This window comes from Silene latifolia, chromosome Y (assembly GCF_048544455.1).
Source record: "Silene latifolia isolate original U9 population chromosome Y, ASM4854445v1, whole genome shotgun sequence".
NCBI classification, from domain to species: Eukaryota; Viridiplantae; Streptophyta; class Magnoliopsida; order Caryophyllales; family Caryophyllaceae; genus Silene; species Silene latifolia.
In genome coordinates this window covers 1,862,855-1,874,932 of record NC_133538.1, presented here as the reverse complement: position 1 = coordinate 1,874,932, position 12,078 = coordinate 1,862,855, and the positions used below count along the sequence as shown (strand labels likewise).

Sequence of the window (12,078 nt, the reverse complement as noted above, 5' to 3'; positions counted from 1 at the left end):
GCTGTTTTTGGCAGTGTGGGGTTCATGGGCAAAACTAATAAGGGGAAACCTCTACCACATGTGTCAACTAACCACATACCGAATGCGTACAGGTATTAAGCAGATTAAGTTCATATTTATGCACATTTATGTGACATGCCTCATAAGGAGTACTACTCACATTTCTAAATAAACTGGTCATAGATGTCACCAGTTATAGGCTATAAATCTCAGAAATATGATGTAGCTTGCCAATTTTCAAAGTCAAGTCTCAAGTCCAGCAAATAAATAACGAAAACTCGTAGGTATGCATTTATACGATTCTACTAATAACATGTTAATCAAGCAAGGCTCAGGCAAAACAGGTGCAAAATGCAATATCATCCTTGAAATACTACCGTTCCGACTCGACCTATATGCTAAAATAAACGTGCATTTTATGGAAATTTTTGAAATTTTTCAATTTTTTTGAATTTCGTATAAAATGAAATGAACAATGCAAAACAGAATGTTAACGTGAATGCAAGCAAATGATATGCGACGCAAAACCCTTCCCCAAACCAAATCGCACAATGTCCCCATTGTGCAAAATCATGTAATGAAGAAAAGAGAAATGGGAATTCGCGGGAAAATAAATAAAATGACATGAAGTGGAAATCGGGAACTTACAAGACTTTAAACGCAGTAAAGGAAACCTCCCCAAACCAGCGTGAGCTTGGAGGTTTCAGTAGCCAGCAGTGCTACTAAAAAGTACCTGAAAGACAAATAAAACTCACGCATAAAATCGAGAAGACAATTTTTGAAGCGGTAAAATTGTGCACAATTGTGAAAATAGAAGAAATAAATAATTTGACGGAAAGTAAAATGGAGTAGAAAACTCCCTTAAGTCCGCATATCGACCAAACACAGCAGGGGAGAGGTCGTGAATAGGTACATCAGCGTCCTTTGTCAATCGACTAAGAACGGCAGTCGATCGACCAATGTGTCAGGAACAGTAGCTCCTAGAAAGTGCAACTCAGTCGATCGACCAATGTAGCCAGTCGATCGACTAAAAATACTATTGTACTCCTTATTTCTTCGTATTTGCTCAATTACGGGAGCTAAAGAGGTCTAAAAAACCTGCAAATGCACAATAATACGCGCCCAAAACTACGCAAGAACCCAAAGCAAAGTCTCAAACATATAAAATCCTAAGCAAGCAAAATAAAATGCGAAGTTTCGCGCACACAAAAGCAATAAAAAGTGTCTAACAAAAGCAAATAAAATGTTTGGAAAACATGTGATCAACTAGTAGTTGATCAAGAACGGCCACGGAATAGCCCACTTTGTCGGCTTCTGGCTACTAGAGGTAGCCTCATTGGTGCTTATCTTAGCAGTTGCACCCTTCTTAGCTTCCACGTCCGTATGGCTCAACGGATAAACACTTTCATCATCTCCCCAGTCAATGACCTCTTCTTGCTCATCAAAGTCCAAGTCGGACTTCCGTGCCTTGACCGGTTCGTCATCAACTTCCTCATCAATGCCATAGCTAAGGCAACCAAGACCTCCTCTTTGAATGATCGGCCTCTTTACAGTTGGAGCAACTTGCTGTTCTTCCTTCCCCAAACCAGCTCCTGCAATATCAGAAATAGACAAATCTTCCTCCAATTTGCTCCCAATCTGGGGCGGAGGGGTTACAACAGGAATAAATATAGGTGAATTAGGAAGCACAAAGTACGATTTCTTGTCAGAAACCGTGTTACAAGTCACAGGCCACATGGGGTCCTTTTTCTTAGATGGCTGAGCAAAAACAATAGAATGCTTGCCCACTTTAAAAGTCAGGGTTCCTAGACCGACATCTATGTTGCACCAAAAGCGGTGTGCAGAAATGGCCTACCCAAAATAATGGGAATATGGGCATCCTCAGGCATGTCAAGTACCACGAAGTCGACGGGGAAGAAGAACTTCCCTATTTGGACAGGGATGTCCTCTAAGACTCATATTGGCTGGACCGCAGATCGGTCAGCCATCTGTACTGTCATATCTGTCACTGCGAACCTAGTCAATTTGAGCTTCCTAACTAGACTCAAAGGCATGACGCTTATACTAGCTCCTACGTCACATAATGCCTTCTCAATAGAGAAGGTACCTATATTGCAAGGAACATAAAAGCTACCCGGGTCCTCTAACTTATGGGGTGCAGTGTGCGACAAATAAGAGCATGACTCTTTGGTTAGTGCGACAGTATGCACATTTTCAAGTGACTTTTTCTTAGACAGGAGTTATTTCATGAATTTAGTGTAGGCAGGCACTTGATTGACCAACTCAAGGAAAGGAACTTGTACATTCAAACTACGAATAACCTTTTCAAATTTATTGAAAGATACCAGTTCCTTTGTCGGCACTAGTCGCTCTGGATATGGGGCTGAGAGAAGTACCTTAGCCCTTTCTTCTAAATCTCGCGCGCCGACATCCGTGGACTTAGGCTGAAAGTCCACCACCTTCTCCTTATTGAAGCTTGAACCCTCCTCAGACCGTCTCAAATGTGAGCCATTAAACGTCACTGGATCGAACTTCAGAATTGGGACGGACCCATCAGCACTCGGGTCTTTCCCCAATACTTTCGGAGTTGTCGAACCCCGGAACAAATGGTCTCTCAAATTATCGGGCATTGAAGGACGAAATTTCTCAATATCAGCAGGAGTCTCAGTCGATCGACCACCATGCTCAGTCGATCGACTGAGATGTACATTTTCAGAAGCTCCTGTAACCCGCATATCAGTCGATCGACCGGGTATATCAGTCGATCGACTGATATACCTGGTAGACGCCTTTTTCTTTGAATTATTCGTTCTGACTTTGTTTTGACTTGGTTCGCCTCATTCTTTTCGGGGGCATCCTCGACCATAGCAGGCCCCTTCAGGGTAGACCCACTCCTCAAAGTAATGGCATTTAGGGTCTCTTTCTGGTCAGTTTGAGTCGGTAAGTGTCCGGGAGCTCGAGTGGTACTCTTACTAGACAACTGAGCAATTTGGCTCTCTAGTAGCTTCATCCCGGCCTCTCTAGCTTGGGACTCCTTCAGCAGCAAGTTCTTAAACTCAGCAAAATCGGATTGTTGCTACTGCGGCACATAAGGAGGTTTTTGATATTGTTGTTGCTTTTGATGAGGGGGCACATAATCTTGCTGCTGCTGCTGTTGTGGGGGTTGAGTCGGATTTAGGACGTTCTGGCTACTCCACCTCAAGTTGGGGTGGACATTCGGCTCATAGTACGTGTTTGTCTGCCTATAGTGTTGAAAGGCAGCACAAGACTCGAAAGGGCTGGGACAATTCTCTGAGACATGTCCCTCAGCTCCACATCTTCTACAAACGAAAGGACCGTCTGAAACAGCATTTAGTTGGTACATCCCACCTTTAGAAGCTCCTCCTAATTCATATTTGTCAAACCTTGCAGTGAGGGCTTCTAGTGCAGCAACAGAGGAAGATTCAGCAGCTCTCCTCTGGTTTCCTATCGAATTCCCATATTCGGCCTTATGAGTGGCCAGATCATCGATGATCTTCCACCCCTTGGTCTCTCCCATGTTCTCAGCAAATCGGCCATTGGCTGCAGCATCCAATATGGCCCTCTGATCGTCGTACAGTCCATTATAGAACTGATTGCACAAGCTCCATTTTTCGAACCCATGGTGCGGTATGGTTTGCACCAGTTTCTTGAAACGGACCCATTCTTCATGGAAGTTCTCATCCGGCCCTTGTTTAAAGCTCGTGATCTGAGCTCTAATGGCATTCGTCTTCGAGGCAGAGAAGTACTTTTTGTAGAATGCCAGGGCTAAGGAATTCCAGTCAGTGATCCCATGTGCGGCTTGGTCCAGATCTCTATACCACTCTCTTGCAGCATCACGAAGAGAGAAAATGAACGTGGTCTCCTTGATCTGATCTTGGGTCACACCGGCCGACGGGGGTATAGAGCAACAATAATCAATAAAAATCTCCATGTGCTTTGCTGCATCTTCATTTGCAGCTCCCCCGAACTGGTTTCTCTCAACCAGGTTAATATAGGAAGGCTTTGGCTCGAATTTTCACGCCTCCCCAGGTAGTTCGAATCCTTTGTAGAGATTCGCAGCTGTTGGCTCTGAGTGACTAGCAATGGTTGCTTCTTCAGCCATAACTGGGATTTCTGGAGAAGTAACTGTCTCGGCTGAAGAAGTAGAGGCAGGAGATGTAGGTGGATCTCCTTCGAACAGAGCGTTCTCGTAGTGGCTTGACAGAGTACTCAACTCTTCCTCTGTCGGTAATATCCTTTGTGATCGTCTCAACTCGCGCAAGGATTTCTCGATCTCGGGATTTAATGGTACTACTTCACCACCCTGTGACCTGCGCATATGAAGAAACTACAAAAAGAATATAAGAAAAGTTTAAGGAACGGATGTCCCTTAAACTTAGAAAGACTAAAAATAAAACAACTAAAAGAACTATTGCCTCCCCGGCAACAGCGCCAAAATTTGATACCCGTCGTGAGGTGTCAAAAATAATATTTATAATCTCCAACTACAAATATAGCTAGCGGAAGTCGGGTCGAACCACAGAGAGGCAGACGTAATTTCTAGTTGTTTAAATTCGGTCTAAAGTAACAAAAGGTGGGGGTTTGATTGGGTTTGGTCTATAGCTAAATAAAAGAAAAGTAGACTAATGAAATATATAAAATCAAATATAAAAGAGGTACTAGGATGGTCGGTTGATTATAGTTTCGGCGGCAGCATATTAAACAGGTCTAATTCAAACACATGAGGCGGGAAATAAAGAGATCCTATCGGTCCACTCTTAACAGATAGCACCTTTCGATCTCGCTATAAGTCCCTAATATCACTAATACTGACTCTCGTCCTGAAAAGTAACTAATAATCTAAACTTTACCTATCTTTCGATCTTAGCATAGTTTAGTCATTTTAATTGGTGATCTAACAACTGTCCCTATCTCTCGATCTAATGGGTCAGTGTTATCCTAAGCATTCAACTAGTCGTGTGCACTCGATTCGTCGAATTAAGAATTTAAACAATTTAAACGAAAATAAAAACCTCGCGTGGTCAGTCGATCGACCAGGTATGGCGGTCGATCGACCAACACGCGAATCAGGCCGTGTTCTTTATATTGCCGCCTATACTACAACTCCCCTACATCCTAGCACAATTGATTTAGCTACTCATACTAATGATAATAACAACAATGAAACTAACGAAATAGACAGAAGTTTTCATGCTTAAAACGAATGAACAAACAATTAACAATAAAGATAAATCGGTTTCGGGAGACTAACTAACAATTCATATACCATCAATGCAATAAAGATGAACTGAAAATAGAGCAAGTGAATACCGAAATTGCAGAAGGATCGTAACGGAATGATTGAAATCACATCGAAAATCCAATGCGAAATAGTTTCCCAAACCCTAATTATTTCTAAGAACCGTATGTAAAACATAATGTAAAAACTTGATTTTTAAAACTGATGTTTCTAGGTTACGTTATATAACAACTATCTTAACTTTATTTCCTAAACCTAACATAACTTTGGGCTTCAAGATTCACGGTCTTTTAATTCTCGTCTGGAATAGCAGTTTGGTCGATCGACTGCTAGGACTGGTCGATCGACTGAATAGCAATGAACAGTAGCTTCTGGAACCCGATGGTTGGTCGATCGACTGATGGTAGTGGTCGATCGACTGCTTGAGCTGGTACTTGACTTCTATAATCTCGTGAATTTGTCTTTTGGGCCTTGAATTGCGCACCAAGTCGTTCCTTAAGCAAATACTTCACGTCAAATGCAATGCAAGATACTCGGGGATGGATTTAGCTCGATTTCCGCTGGATTCTTCACATTTCTGCAATAATGTACAAAAATACGGAAGTAGACGGAAATAGGGAGAAATGTAGCATAAACTACATGAATGAGCTCTGAAATGCGTGTAAAATGGGATGTAAAACATCATATAAAAGACACGCATCACTTGCTCAGCTGCTTGTTGTGGCACTTGTTGAGTAAATTGTTGTCCTTGTGGTCGCTGGAGAAACTGACTTCTAGGAGGGCCAGATGATGGACCGGCTTGAGAATTTCCCCAACGAAAGTTAGGGTGAGCCTTTCATCCTTCATTATAAGTTTTGGAATATGGATCCCATTTCCTGTTATTTATAGTACTCTCCCAAACTCCAATCACCTCTTCCTGACCACTTTCTTGCACGTAAGGGCACAAATCGTTCGGATGACCCTCAGTAGCGCATATGCCACAAACAGTAGTCATCTGTCTCCCAGATAACATATCACGGAGAGTGGAAACAATGTTATCAACCTTTTCTTCCAAGCCACGACTAACACCCATAACACTCACTCCTCTTTGTAATGGTCTCCTGTCAAACTGTCTAGAGGTCTCAGTTAGCTCTACGATAACCTCCCAAGCTTCATCTGGATTCTTGTTGGCTATGTTTCCTCCACAAGCGGAGTGAATCATTCGACGGTCATCTTGGTTCAGTCCACCCCAAAAATACATAATCATATCCTGGTCAGAGTAACCATGGTAAGGGCAACTAGCACAACGTTTCTTAAATTTCTCAAGGTACTCACACATAGTTTCTCAGTCTTGCTGATGAACATTACTGATGGCTCTTTTCAGTTGAGATGATCACGAAGGAGGAAAATATTTCTCTAAAAATGCCTTCTTCATACCTACCCAAGTAGTGATACTCCCCGGTGGTAGATAGTTTAACCAGTCTCTCGCATTGTCCTTCAAGGAGAAAGGAAATGCTCTCAATTTCAACTGCTCATCAGTATTAACAGGTGGTTTCATACCAGTGCACACAATATGAAAGTCCGAAAGATGCTTATTCGGATCCTCAATGCTCATTCCACCAAAACTTGGTAATTGATGTATCAAACTAGATTTCAGTTCAAAAGTAACTTCATCATCAAATGCTAGAAAAGTGACGCACAATGGTTGAACGTTAAGATTTGGAGCTGTGAGCTCCCTTAATGTTCGAGTGTGCCTAGACATATTCTCAGTAGTAATAGGAATTTCCAAATTATCCGAATCAGAGTGTATATCCTTCTCGGAATCTGGGTGCTAAAAAACAACTAACGAACCTTCTCCGATTTGCCTTAACCTGAAAAGTGTGCGTTCAATCTCTGAGTCGTAATGCTCGAGTGGTTTGTCAGAAGAACGAGTATTAGGCATAAAATAAAACAATAAAATAAAAGTCTACACTAAAGAAACACAAAAATTAACTATTGTCTTCCCCGACAACGGCGCCAAAATTTGGTGAGCCAAAGTCGTATGCTTCACAAAGATAATATTTATAACACTTAAAACCTCTAACTAAGTGATAGTATATGGTAATAAGGATCGATCCACAGAGAAGGCGATGTAATTTATGTGAATTATAGTATAGCAAATAAGTAACCAATTTGGGGGGAATTTAAATGATTGAGTAACTAAACTAGAAATTAAATAAGCGATTGAATGAAGAATAATAAATATGAATTCAGATGGTTTAAACGGTCTCGGCGTAAGAATTTTCACAAACTGATTATCAAATTGATCATAGACTAACAACTTGTTGGAATATATGTCCTCCGACAATAATGCGATCACAGCTGTCGATCATGATGATCACATGTTTAAATCTCATTTTAAGAATACATGTGGGATGTAATATTTTACGGTCAACTGGTCCACACATATCGGTAATGAGTGGCTGCACAGAAGTTGACATTACTGTCGTGCGACGGTGGCGATCAGTTGATCCCCTTAGGTCATACCTATAGAGAAATACTCTTAATTGATAATTTAATTAATCGTATGCCGATACGAGTTAATTAAATTGCTTAAAATTGACGGATGATCTTGTGAGTAAAGTTACCGTGTCTTATTGTAATTCGATTAAATTAGATACGGTCTAAGTAATCGAATTGTTTTATTACTTGGATAAAATTATTTTTTACGAAACAATTGAAATTGAAATTGAATGAATGATTTATTATAAATACAAGACGTTGTGATTTATAATTGATAAACCGTTTTGGTAAAGTAATTACGAATTACTAGTCGATTTTCTAACATATTTTATGAGTATGTTGATTTTTAATATGTTGAAAATACATTACAATTTCACATGTCAAGTAACATGTCACATATGTCACAATTGACAAATGACAAAATAAAATGGACCTCCCATTTTATATATGTGCCGAAAATTGGGGGGGATTATGGTCGAAATTGTGTTAATTATTTTAAATGAGAAAACACAATGATTAAAATTACTTGTAGCCTTGCATACCTATTATTTCTTGGGTAGAAAAACAAGCTCTGGGCACCCTTCCCCCTCAGCACTGGTTTTCCAAGGGGAAAAGATAGAGTTTTTCCTCTATCATTCATTCACTACTTCAACAGATATTTTTCTAGTGAAAGAAAATAATATTCTCTCTATAATTTGTGAAAACTTAGAGAAATAAAAACCTCACAAATCTCTCCTCTCTTGGCCGAAATAACAAGAGAACAAAATTATTTTTGTGTCAAATTTTAAGTAAGACTAATATCATTACTAGTTCATAATAATATTAGTTATTAAGATTATTCCTTGGGTATATGCTTTTGGGAGAGGTTCTAGTTTGAACCTTGTTCGTCCATTGTTGGAAAGCTCAAGAACTAACAAGAAAGAGATCTTGTTGGTGCCCAAAAATCTGAAACATATAAGTAAGATTGTCGATTTCTTCTCTTATCTTGTTTTAGTTTGCATGCATAAGATCTTCCATTTATTTTATGAATAAATAAATTATTTCATATATGAATATGTAAACTTATGAGATTAATGAATCTAACAAGCGGTATCATGAGCCTTAGGTTATTTGCATGCAAATCGGTTTATGGTTTTTCCGAGTTATAAGATTAACATACAAAACTAATTAATTTGGATTTATGAAGATAAACCTAAAAAGAACTTTGCATGTTAAAAGTTTCTGGTCCTAAGTGATTTTTAGGACATTTTGGTTTATTTATGGATTTTATTGTTCATTTTATATATTATTGGCATAAAAATGTCATTTTTGGACGAAAAATAGCTAAACTTCGAGTTTTTCAGTGGCTTTTTGATATATTTTCACATATATTATCTACTGATAGACTGTAAAGTTTCATATTAAAATAAGTTGTTTTGCTCGAAATATGAATTTTTTAAATTAAAATCGTATTTAAATGGGTAAATAGGTTAATATGAGTTATATTTCAAATATGGTCATAGAAATTTAGTATGTTGTCACATGCAATTTTAAAAGATGTGTGTAAAATATTTGTCTATAATGAAGTCTTTATGCATGATTTATGAATTTTTAATGAAAAATCACATAAATAGTGATTATAATTAGTAATAATGATAAAACAAACTTCATGACTAAAGGAAAAATGTAACATGTTGCATTTTATCATATATTTCAGATCTAAAAGTGAAAAGTTGATGAAAATAGTTTTTCTCATATTTTTATGGTCATATTTGTTAAAAACGATAAACCGCAACATTGTTTTTCTCGATAAATTTTCGAAATTTTTAACCTTATTTTTGAACATTATGAGTGTCATGGTATTTTTCCAGAATGTTTATGAGTTTAAATTTCAACTTTCGAAATTATTTGAAATTTTTTATAATTTAATTTGAAGTTTATAGCATAATTTTGTATTTTTGAGTCCGTTTATGAACAATATTAAGAAATCAAGTTTAATTATTGTCAAAATGTTAGTGGAGACTAATTTTTGAGTCCTAAGATGGGTAGGGTAATTAACTTGTACATAAATATGAATTTATGTAATTATTGTGATTTTAACAAGTTATAATCACGCAAATCCATGAAAACCGATAAATATACGTTATTGGCTCTTAAAAGGCGATTTAGTATAAAATTTAGAATGTTCATACATATTATAATGATGCATTTTATTTATGATTGTCATATTTTAATTTTATGTAATTTTTGAATTATGTAATTTTACTTAGTATGGCCTTAGTTTTAATTGGTATTACCCGAAATGTATGGGAATATCGATTCGGTTGTAATTATTGTGATCTCGTATCACCGTTTTGTAATTTAATAGATTTATTTTATTTTATTACAAATGTATAACAGGAAATTATGTAATTCATTTTGTAATTTAATTATTCCGGAGTTCCTTGAAGACGGTGCCATTCGAGAAGGCGATCCATCAAAGAAAGTGTTGCCTTGAAATACGTGCCGAGACCGAAGTTCAAGAGACAAAAGGAGTTGGTTTCCGAATTTGTAATAGTTTATTAGATTTACTATTTTAAGAAGGCCATACTAGGATTTTATTTTTATGCTTTGCATTTTATTTATATGTTGCATGCATCGCTAAATCGCCATAACTAAACATGCATTTTAAATCGAGTTTATCGACCGTGTCAATTACAATTATCGTAGTTCACCGCTTTAGTTCACTTAAAACGTGATAGATAATAAATTGACATGACCTCTCGCTAAAATAAACAATTGAGACTTAGCCTTACCAAAAAAGTAGAAACCATGAAAACCTGTTTCGTGAGGGAGTGCGCTCGGCCACACCGGGGTACAAACCTTGTTACGTAGGGGAAGTGGGTGATAAATGTCTATCCACCGAATTCATGTTGATAAGGGATGAATCGGCTACACCGGGCCCAAGTTAATGTGAATTTGGATCATGGACACATTTATTCGAAATTTGGGTTGAACTCAACAAAAGTATTCTCGACCATTGCCGGATGTGTTTTTGGGCTAAAGATAAATATTAATGTATTTTTATCGACCGAGAGTTCTAAAAGTAGAATCGATTAAAGAGTTAATCCACCGAGTTATATTGATAAAGGATGAATCAGCTACACCGTGCCCAAGTTAATATGAATTTAGGTCTTGGAATTATTTATCAAGTTGGGTAGAGGTCACTAGATAAATGCAATAAAACTTGTTTAAATTAAAATTTACGAGTATTATTATTATTTTGAAAACGACAAGTGTTTTATTCCTTCTATTTTTGTTTTGTAGACCACTTTTATTTCTCATAACAAATGGCCGCACCAAACACAAATGCCACCACTCTCATTAATGTTTCATGGCTCCGATCCTTCATGGATCGTTGTAAACATGAAAAGAATGGGTCAAATTTCTCTGATTGGGATGCCCAACTCAAATTAGCCGCCTAAGGTGACGACAACCTTCGTTACCTCATTGAGGCCTCTCCACCCGAACCTAATGCTAGGTCGAGTGTCGCCACTAGGGAAGCATATGAGGCTTACCACAAAGAGTCTGTCGCTATGAAAAATGTGTTGATTTTTGCTATGGAGGCGGATCTCCAAAGGAGAGCCTTTAAAATGGGCACCGCTTATGAAATCTATTCCAAACTGTGACAATGTTCTCACAAGCACCGAGGATCGTCCAATATGAGGCGGCCTCAGCATTCTTTGATCTCGATTTCAAGGAGGGCCAAAAGGTTAGCCCTCACGTGCTCAAATTGTTGGAGCTAGTCGAGACATTGAAAATTCAGAAGGTTGAAATCCCTAAGGAGCTCATTGTTGATAGGATTCTTCACTCTTTATCCAAAGTCAAAGCATATGTACAATTCCGGGTGAATTTCAATATGCAAGACAAGGACGTGTCTCTTGAAGAGTTACACAAGTTGCTTGTGCAAGCCGAAAGAGACATGGGGCTAAATGTTAACCCACCGAAGGATGTGCTTAATATAAGCACTAAGAGCAAGGGGAAGTTCAAGAAGAATGGGAAAAAGGGTAAGAGGCAAGCTCCCATGTCCACCAAGGCTAGGACTTTTGAAGCTAGCACTTCCAAAACCAAGAAGGGTCCTCTTGATAAATGCCATTATTGTAATGGTGTTGGACATTGGAAGAGGAATTGTTCCAAGTATCTTGGTGACATCAAAGCTGGAAAGATCACTCCAGTAGGTAAATGACTATCCCTTCTTTTATGTTTCTAATTCAACTATGGTATTTTGATACAAAGTTGTGATAATGTATCCCCTTTTTAATGTAAATAGGGCCTCCTCCAAGCAAAGACAAGGGAAAAGAGAAGCAAACTTAATAAAT

General features: G+C 38.2%; 1 non-coding gene across 1 annotated transcript; it reads left to right on the top strand.

The window, feature by feature from the left end:
* The first annotated feature begins 3,635 nt into the window (after positions 1 to 3,635).
* Positions 3,636 to 3,742, top strand: LOC141636789 (small nucleolar RNA R71). The gene has a single exon (XR_012541374.1). It is a non-coding gene; the product is annotated as a small nucleolar RNA R71 (small nucleolar RNA).
* Positions 3,743 to 12,078: the final 8,336 nt, after the last annotated feature.